Raw genomic sequence first — 9,729 nt, 5'->3', positions numbered from 1 at the left:
TTGAAGATGAAGAATTTCAGCAGTGTTCCTTTTAGGTGGCTTACCTAGAAGGTGAGAGAGCTGGTTTACCAGATTAACTAAATCTGCGTGGACATAGTTTTCCATTCCATCCTGGTCCTTTTAACCACAAGGGGAAAACAATCCTTATTTAGTCCATTAGTAAACAAGAGTTAAAAGCTACCCAGGGGAATCAACATTTAAAGGAAGAACAAGAATTCAACAATTATTTGAAGTCAATTGTAATAGTCATGAACAGGTTCATCAGATTTTGTGTGCGAGCCTGAATTTCGTTACAACCAGCAGGCTTTGGAAAAGCCCTAGGAATTTCTCCATGAAGTTGCCTGATGACCGTCTAAGCGTGATCATATAATAAGTTAGTGGGCTCATCTCCCAGTTGTAATTCTAGAGACCTTTGAGGACTTTCCCAATTAGGGGTTTTCATCTGAGGCTGGGCATGCCCTTCACAGCACATTATCAGCTGATATAAATCAGAGAAACTAGGTTGGTAAGTTTGAATGAATATATTAATTTCGTTAACAAATCTATGAGAGTCTTTGGTTATGTTAGGAAAATCTTTGACTATGGCTTGCAGTTCAGCTTTAGTCCAGTGAGAATAAGAAATTAAGGGTTTAGCTTCTGGATCCTTAGAAGGCTTAATTTTAAAGGGACAAGTGCCGATGGGTACAGAGGAAAAGGGGGTGGGGAGAGTTTCAGGGAAAAAGGAAGTTTGGTTAATAGAATTAGTATAGAGGATTTGAGGGTATAGGGGAGGCATAGGTACAAGAAAAGGAGGAAGATGGCACGGAGGCAGAGCCTGAGACAAAGAAGCCAAGGAAGAGAAGCCTGAGGCTTTGGAAACCATTTTATCTGTCTTTATCATTTCCTTGCCTCAGTTAATCTTAAAAATCTTGTTTTGCAGAAAGAAAATTTTAGACTGCTGATAATGTTCAGAAGCTTCAAAACACCAATCAAAACAAGCAATCCACTTTAGTTCTGGAAATTTTTGAGCCATTGTAGCCCAATGCAGTTTTAAGGAAATTAAGTTAAACTGAACTTTTTATTAGTTGTTCATATTGTTATCTGGGCAAGCCAGATCTAGCATTGGATGAAAACTGCTAAATGAAAAAATTCGGAAATGTCTCTAGAATTATAACCTGAGACCAGCTCACAAACTTAGTATATGATCAGGCTCAGGCAGTCACCAGGCAACTTAATGGAGAAATTCTTAGGGCTTTTCTAAAGCCTGTTGATTGGAACAATATTCAGGCTTGCACACAAAATCTGAAAAACCTGTTTATGAATATTACAATCAACTTCAGACTCTTTTTTTAAAGAAAATTCTGTTCTTTCAGATACTGATTCCATCTGGGTAGATTTAAACTCTATGTTTAATAATGGACTGAATGAGAATTGTTTTCCCCTTCTTTTAAAAAGGACTAGGATGGAATGGGAAACTATGTCCACCCAGATTTAGTTAATCTGGTAAGCCAGCTCTCTCACCTTCTATGTAAGTCACCTAAAAGCAACACTGCTGAAATTCTTCATCTTCAACTCCAGCAAATGAAGTATTCTACATGAAACAAAAATCCCCCTAGTTTCTACTGTTTTTGCAAAGAGGCAGGAGATTGAAAAAGACGTTGTTAATTTAAGTATTTCAGGAGGCACTTTGACCCTGTACTCAGCCTTTCACATCCTCCTGAGGCAGGAGATAAGATGGGCCCCAGATAAGATAAGATAGACATTTACAACTGGCCTCCTGTTTGTATTTCATAGGGCAGGAAAAGTGGGCTTCAGGCCAGACACAACTAGCCTCCTGTTTGCATTTCCTGAGGCAGGAGACAGGTGCGCTCCAGCTTAGGCATTTACAATCAGCCTGCTGTTTGCTCTCTAGAATGGAAGTTACTACAGAAACGGGGTAAACAATCAGGCTTTGTCTTTTGCGGATGCCTTAAGATAACAGTCATGGCCGGAACAGAGAGGGGCAAAACCTTGTTTGAGTAAAAGCCAAGGGATCTCCGCGACTCCCCTCCTTGGGGCAAGGGAGACACTACGCATGTGCAGAAAGACTCCTTGGGGGTTAAAAGTCAGGGAACAACTCCAGGCTATGGTGACTCTTGCTTCTCCCAGATGCCTGCGCGTCAGGGTCCATCTTGGCTGAGAGGTGCGTGCACACCTAGGGGAAAGGTCCTGAGACAAATTAGCCAGGGCTGGAGTGGGAGTAGGGGGACAAAACAAGACGACTGGCAAGAAGGAAGACAAAGACCTGGAAGAGCTGCCCTTTTATAAAGAATTTAAGAGTTTCCCAAAGGCATGACTCTCTGAGTTCGCCCATGCACCTTTCTGCAAGTACTTTGCTTTTCCAATAATTTTTTACTTTTCTCTTTACCTTCTGCCTTCTCACCTGAATTCATTCTCGAGTAGGCAGGCAACAACTAGGGATCCAGGCCCTAGCCACTGGCCCCTGTGGTTAGGACTCCTGGTCTGGAAGCTGAGATCTTGCTGTAAGCTTCCACTTACTGTTGCCTGCATCCAAAATCAATCCCAGTTCTCAGTGATGGAGCTCTGAGGAACTACAGGGGCTCTTCCCACTCCTCCCTGTTAAGCAGCTTGGGGAAGCAGTTCTCCTCACTCAGGATGAACCTGCTTCCGGCCCTAACTGGCACTGGAGCCACACTCTTGGTGCTCTACCCCTCTACTACCAAGAGCCCCTGCCTTGGAGCACTGAAATCTTTCAGAGTGGGATCTCTAATGAACCTCAAGAGGTTCCTGTCTCTGAACCTATGCCCTTTTGTTCGGGCGCTTTGAGAGACACACACCCTTTTCTCACTGCTTCCTCCACCGCTTTTCATGTATTAGGCAGAGGACTTCTTACAGGAGCATCATGCTGGGATTGCTCCTCCCCAAAATGGAAACTAATTCTAGAATTGACAGTAGTCATCAAAGTCATCAACCAGGTGAATTAAATGACGCTTTGACATCTTTTATGTGTTGCGTCTCTGTCAGTACGAGAGCACATTCTGGAAAAGCTGATCATTTGTCCCTATTGAATCAGCTACCACCTTTCCTACAGGCAAAAATCTTCAACTGATGTTGGCAAAATTTACAGCAAACTTTCCAAAAACATTCAAATAAACCCCTCAATACGTCTTCCCATAAAAGGGTTAATAAAGAGGTGCTTCAAAACATAAAGGCCATTACAGAAGACTACGAGACTCAGGATCTTATTATCTCTTGTAATAGCTCCTGTAACACTCTCATATTATCAGTAAGAAAACATAAGGGCCAGGCTTCCCTGGTGGCACAGTGGTTGAGAGTCTGCCTGCCGATGCAGGGAACACAGGTTCGTGCCCCAGTCTGGGAGGCTCCCACATGCCGTGGAGTGGCTGGGCCCATGAGCCATGGCTGCTGAGCCTGAAAAAAAAAAAAAAAAAAAAAGTAAGGGCCAAGAATGGAGGATTTTTAGGACCTGGGAGCAATGAATAACATTGTTATCCCTTGACATCCTGTCGTTGATACTACGGGGCCCTGTGGGGTTCCTGGGCACAAAGGCCTTTCTGTGTTCCCATTTCTTGATTACAGGAATTAGGCTTCATTCAGCCTCCATGATTTTTCTTGAGTTCCAAGGAGCAGTTGAAACGGTTGCTAATTAGGGGAGGGAGGGGATGCAGAGACAAAGGAGGAACAGTCAAGGAACAACAGTGCAGCCTTGGGGCAGGGTCCTGGTTCCCCTCAAGGGATACACATAACAATATCTTTGAGCTGTTTTGCAGATGCTGAAACCCCCACCAGGTGGGAGAAGTTTACTGTCTGCTGCCCACAAGCACACAGACCCCAGACCGGTTGGACCCATAAGGTGGATGGCTCTGACTACCACTTACCTCCCCACCAACCAATCAGAAGAATGTCCACGAGCTGATCACACCCTTTGTGAACCATTGCTATAAAACTCCTCACTACCCCTTCCAGGGTGGGACATGCAGTTTTGAGGGCATGAGCCCACTCTGGCCCCCTTTGCCTGGCAAAGCAATAAAGCTCTTCTGTTCTGCTTCACCCAAACTCTGTCTCTGAGATTTAATTTGGTGTTGGGGTACAGAAGCCAGATTCGGCTTCATGGTTCCCAACCTTCTTTTTACTAACATTCATTCTCACCGGAAGTAAGTTCTTTGGGCTTGAGCAGAGGAAAATTCAACATAGAATTGGATCAACAGAGTCCAAGTTGATTGAAGTCAGGCGGGTCAATAAAGTTGAACTTCATCATTCCTTAGGTTCCGGTTAGTCTGGTGATTGAGCCCTAGAGGATCCTGTAGCTCAAGAATATGCTTCAGACTAATCCTTACCTTTGAAATAGAAAGGGGAACCTGTACAGCTGATATTTTGTCTCTGGTGTGGTTAAGTTATCTCTCTGCCCTGGTAGTACCTTTTATTTTTACATTCTTTTGTTCCCTTAAAATCATTAACTGATGAGACCTATTCTTCTGTAAGGACAAGTATTGGGTTCAGGCTTAGATCACAAAATGACTTAGGCCTAAAATGCCTTCTCTTACATCAAGAAAGGCATGCCTGATTCTCTTTGTATGGTGACACCCTAACCTATATGCCTACCATGCCTCAGAGTTTTATTGAGTCCTTATTTCTCACAAATTCTGAAGGCTGATCTGGATAATACAGTCTTCCCTAGAGGTTCCCTTTTGTTGCAGTTGTGGACAAAGAATGTCACCTGACATTTCAGTAGATGAAGGATGTTTCAGCCATAAAGTTATCAGCCACTGGGCTTCCCTGGTGGCGCAGTGGTTGAGAGTCCGCCTGCCGATGCAGGGGACACGGGTTCGTGCCCCAGTCCGGGAAGATCCCACATGCCGCGGAGCGGCTGGGCCTGTGAGCCGATGGCCGCTGAGCCTGCGCGTCCGGAGCCTGTGCTCCACAATGGGAGAGGCCACGACAGTGAGAGGCCCCCATACCGCAAAAAAAAAAAGTTATCAGCCACTGCAACCGCCTCAGTGATGCAACCTGAGGGGACTCAAGATAGAGAAAGACAGAATACTGGCCCTACATTGTTAAGGAATAACTTGAAAGGATTAATTCAGTGGAATTGAAATTCAAAGGAATAATTTCAGTGAGCCTGAGGCAGGAGGTAGATGGGCTCCAGGCTAGTCATTTACAACTAGCTTCCTGTTTACATATCTTGGGGTGAGAAAAAGATGAGCTTCAGACAGAACACTTAAAACTAGCCTCCTGTTTGCATTTTCTGAGGAAGGATGCAGATGGGTTCTAGGCTGGATATTTACAACCAGCCTCCTGTTTGCACTGTGAGATGGAAATAACAACAGAAACAGGGTAAATAGCTGGACTTCCTTTCCTGTGGACACTTTAAGATAACAGTTACAGCAGGGACAGAGGGGCTAAATGCTGTTTGAGAAATAGATCAAGAGGCCACATATTTCTCATCCTTGGGGCAAGGGAGACACTGCACATGCACATTCTCTACTTGGGGCAAGGCAGATACTGCACATGCCAAGAAAGCCTCCTTGGAGGTGAAAAGGAGGGGTGTATCTCTGCCTTGCTTCAGTCTAAAATAAATAAACTGCTTTTCTGTGTGCTCTCCCACTTGTTGTTCTGTGCCTCTAATAATAAACTTCGCACCTGTTTTTAGAGCTTTTGCCTCCTTATAACATTCTTGCTTTCAAGTGGAGGCAAGAGCCAGGGAAACCTTGCTTCTAGCCTCTAGTCCTTGGTGTTCTAATGACTACGATTCCTGGTTTTCATCAAGGATACCCAGGTTCAATTCCTGGGCAGGGAACTAAGATCTCACTTCAAGCCACTGGTCACTGCTGCATCTCTGAGATCAAGCCCAGACATGCATTTTCACAGATAGAAAGGCATGAAAATTATTACCTTGAGATGTCTGTTTTTTACATGTTTGACTACATGTTTTTGGGTGTTTTTTTGTTTTTGTTTTTCAGCAAAAACTCCTTTATATCCTGGCTCCTCACTTACCTCTTCGGAGCCATACCTAAGAGCTGTCTGAGATGCTTTATCCCAGGCTATAGTCCTCAGTAAGTCCACCAAATAAAACATAATTCTCAACTATTAGGTTTGCTTTTTTTTTTTTTTAACTTGACAGTTTTGGTGACCAAAAAAGGGACCCAGAGCAGACTTCTCTCCTTTACCTGAACTCTAGGAGGATCCAGAGCCTTGGTCCCAACAACAGAGTCCTCTTCTGCCCATCAGCCTCATCAGAGAGTCCAGACAAATTTGGGTGATTCTCTACTGATCCTTGGGTCTCCTGATTACTGGTTGACAATCCTGAGTTTTTTCAGGTGGTGTTAAACCACTCTCTGGAAGAATAAGTTATCCTCGAAACTTAATTTCAAGAAGAGGTACCTGGGTTATCCTCAGCTCAAAGACTGGGAAGACTTTGCTCAGCTGAAAGACACCAAGTAGAGGCTGGAGTAGGTAGGTAGGTGGGAGAATGACCTGTCATTTTTCCCTTGAATTGGCTTTTTTAATAGAGTTTGTTGGAATAAAAGTGAAGATATCTCATGAAACTTGCAGCTCTGATGAAGGGACATCTCCTCCTGGCTTTCCCAGGCAACTGGGAAACTTGTGGGAGATCTGGAGACAAGACCCTATATCATGCAGCCATCCCTATAGGGTAACCCACTCATTTTAATTAAAAACTTGCTGCACTGGGGACCCACATAAGAGCTGGCCACTCAATGATCTGAACACCCACATAGTCTCAGGCTACTGAAGGGAAAAACTGAAATAGGTAAGAGAGCTGAAAAAACTCAGGGGTAAAACCTAGAGGTGTCAGCTTTCACTGCAGGTCTGCAGGCTTAAAGCCTGGAGGATTTTCTTGCACAGTAGCTTACACACATGATTGGAAAATTGTTACTGTGTGTGTGTGTGTGTGTGTGTGTGTGTGTGTGAGAGACAGCGCTTACTTTCTGCCCATGCAGATCTCTTCTCAAGTTTCTCCAGTGACCGTATGATAAAATGGTTTTCTTCCTCCAGAGTAAGAAGTCTAAAAGACGAAGGCTGAAGTAGGATGTTTCTTATAGCCTCACCTCAGACACCACACATAATAATTTCTGCTGCTTTCTGTTGGTAACACGGAAAAATTCTGCTGCAGTGCGGAAAGGGACTATACAAAGCCATGAATATCAGGTAAGGATAACTGGCACCTTCCTTCAATACTACAAAGGACACTGAAGAAATGATTTCACTGAAGGATATGCATCTTAGTCTACTTTCTGCCCATAAAACATTTAAGTTTCAAGTCTCTTCTATTGAGAAAGGTAGGTCTTTGGTAATGCAACTATCAAAAACTTACAAGCCCTGAACTTATCCCTTATCCCTCTACCACCCAAATAAGAACTACTTCAACATGAGAAATACATAATAAGATAGAGAAAATATATTTTTTTAATAACTAAATGAACAGAAGTAAAAGGAAGCTGCCACAACATAACTAAAGCCATATGTGAATTCCCACAGCTTGCCTTAGAAGCATAACAAAAATGTCTTTTGCCACTTCTATTCAACATAGCTCTGGAGGTCTGAGATGGAGCAATAATGCAACGAAACTAAACAAAAAATATCTAAATTGGATAAATAAAATGAAAATATTTCTGTTAATAGATTACAAAATTTATTTGTAGAAAATCTAAAAATTCTGCAGAAAAACTGTTAAGCCAAATAGAAAACTCAGCAAAGTTGCAAATTAACATTGAAAATCAGTTGCGTTTCTATACACTAAAAATACAGAATTCTAAGAAAGATTAAGAAAATAATTCCAGTTACAACAGCATAAAAGGAATATTATTCTTAGTTGTAAGTTTAATCAAAGAGGTGAAAACATACATTTAAAACTATAGAACATTGTTAAATTAATTAAAGACATAAATAAATAAAAATATTCCTTGTATTCATGAATTGGAAGTCTTACTGTAATTATGATGCCACTACTACCTGAAGCAATTGACAAATTTATTCAATCCCTCTCAAAATCCCAAAGGTGTCTTGAAAAAAAAATCCTACATTTATATGAAATGTCAAGGGACTCTCAATTGCAAAATAATCATTTAAAAATAATAAATTTGGAAGTCTTACATTTCCTGTTTTTAAAAATTATTATAAACTTACAGTAATCAAGACAATGTGGTACTGGCATAAAGACAGACATACTGACCAAAGGAATATAATAGAGAACTCAGAAATGAATCCTCATTAATAAATCCTCATATATATGGTCAAGTGACGATTCAATAGGGAAAGGACAGTGTTTACAACAAGTGGTGTTGGGAAAACTGTATATTCACATTTAAAAGAATGAAGTTGGATGAATTAAATCAAAATGTATAAAGACCTAAACATAGTACCTAAAACTATAAAACTCTCTGAGGAAAACATAGTGGAAAAGTTTTTATGACACCAGCAATAATTTTTGTGTGTGTGACACCAAAAGCACATGCAACAAAAGCAAAAATAAAGAAACTACATCAAAATGTAATACTTCTGTGCACCAAAAAACATAGTCAACAAGGCAGACTAAGGAACTGAAGAAAGTATTTGCCAATCATATATCTAATAATGATTCAATTTCTGGAATATATAAAGAACTCCTAACTCAACAAAAACAAGCAACCCAATTCAAAAATGGACACATGATTTAAATGGACGTTTCTTCAAAGAAGTATGTGAAAAGATGCTCAACACCAATAAATACTAGGAAAATTAACACAAAAAAACAAAATGAGGGGACTTCCCTGGTGGCACAGTGGTTAAGACTCCATGCTCCCAATGCAGGGGGCCTGGGTTTGGTCCCTAGTCAGACAAGGATATCCCACATGCATGCCACAACTAAGAGTTCACATGCTTCAACTAAGGAGCCCGCAAGATGCAACTAAAGGAGCCCACCTGCCACAACTAAGACCTGGCACAACCAAATAAATAAATATTTTAAAAAACCACATTGAGAAATGACCTCATACCCATTAAGATCGTTATTTTAAAACAATTATAAGAGAAAATAAAAGTGTTGGCAATAATGTGGAGAAATTGGAACACTTGTGCACTATTGATTGGAAATGTAAAATGGTATAGCCAAAATGGAAAACACTATCGTAGTTCTTAAAATTAAACTTACAAATTTCATATGATCTAGCAATACCACCTCTCAGTACACAACCCAAAGAATTAAAATCAGAGTCTCAAATAGATATTTGTACACCCCTAAACACAGCATCATTATTCACAATAACCAAAAGGTGGGAGCAATCCAAATATCAATTGATAAATGAATGAATGATATATAGTAAATACATACAATGGAATATTATACAGCCAAAAAAAGAAGGAAATCATGTGTAATGTTACAACATGAATTGGCCCTGTGGACAGTATGCAAAGTGAAATAAGCATCACAAAAGAAAAAACTGTATGATTCACCTATATGAAGTACCTAAGGTAGTAAAATTTACAAAATCAGAGCAGCAGATTAATGGTTACCAGGAGGTGAGAAGAAAAGGGAAATAGGCTGTTGTGTAATGAGCGTGAGATTTCAGATTTGCAAGAAGAAAGTTCTTGAGATCTGTTTCACAATAATGTAAACATGTTTAACACTACCAAACTGTACATCTAAAGATGGTTAAAATATAAATATTATGTGCTTTATCATAATCAAAAAGTGTTCACCAACAGGTGGATAAATAGAATCTGTTATATGCA

The sequence above is a fragment of the Pseudorca crassidens genome, chromosome Y, assembly GCF_039906515.1.
Source record: "Pseudorca crassidens isolate mPseCra1 chromosome Y, mPseCra1.hap1, whole genome shotgun sequence".
NCBI lineage: Eukaryota > Metazoa > Chordata > Mammalia > Artiodactyla > Delphinidae > Pseudorca > Pseudorca crassidens.
The sequence above is the reverse complement of the archived record's forward strand: the minus strand, read 5'-3'. Positions refer to the sequence as shown.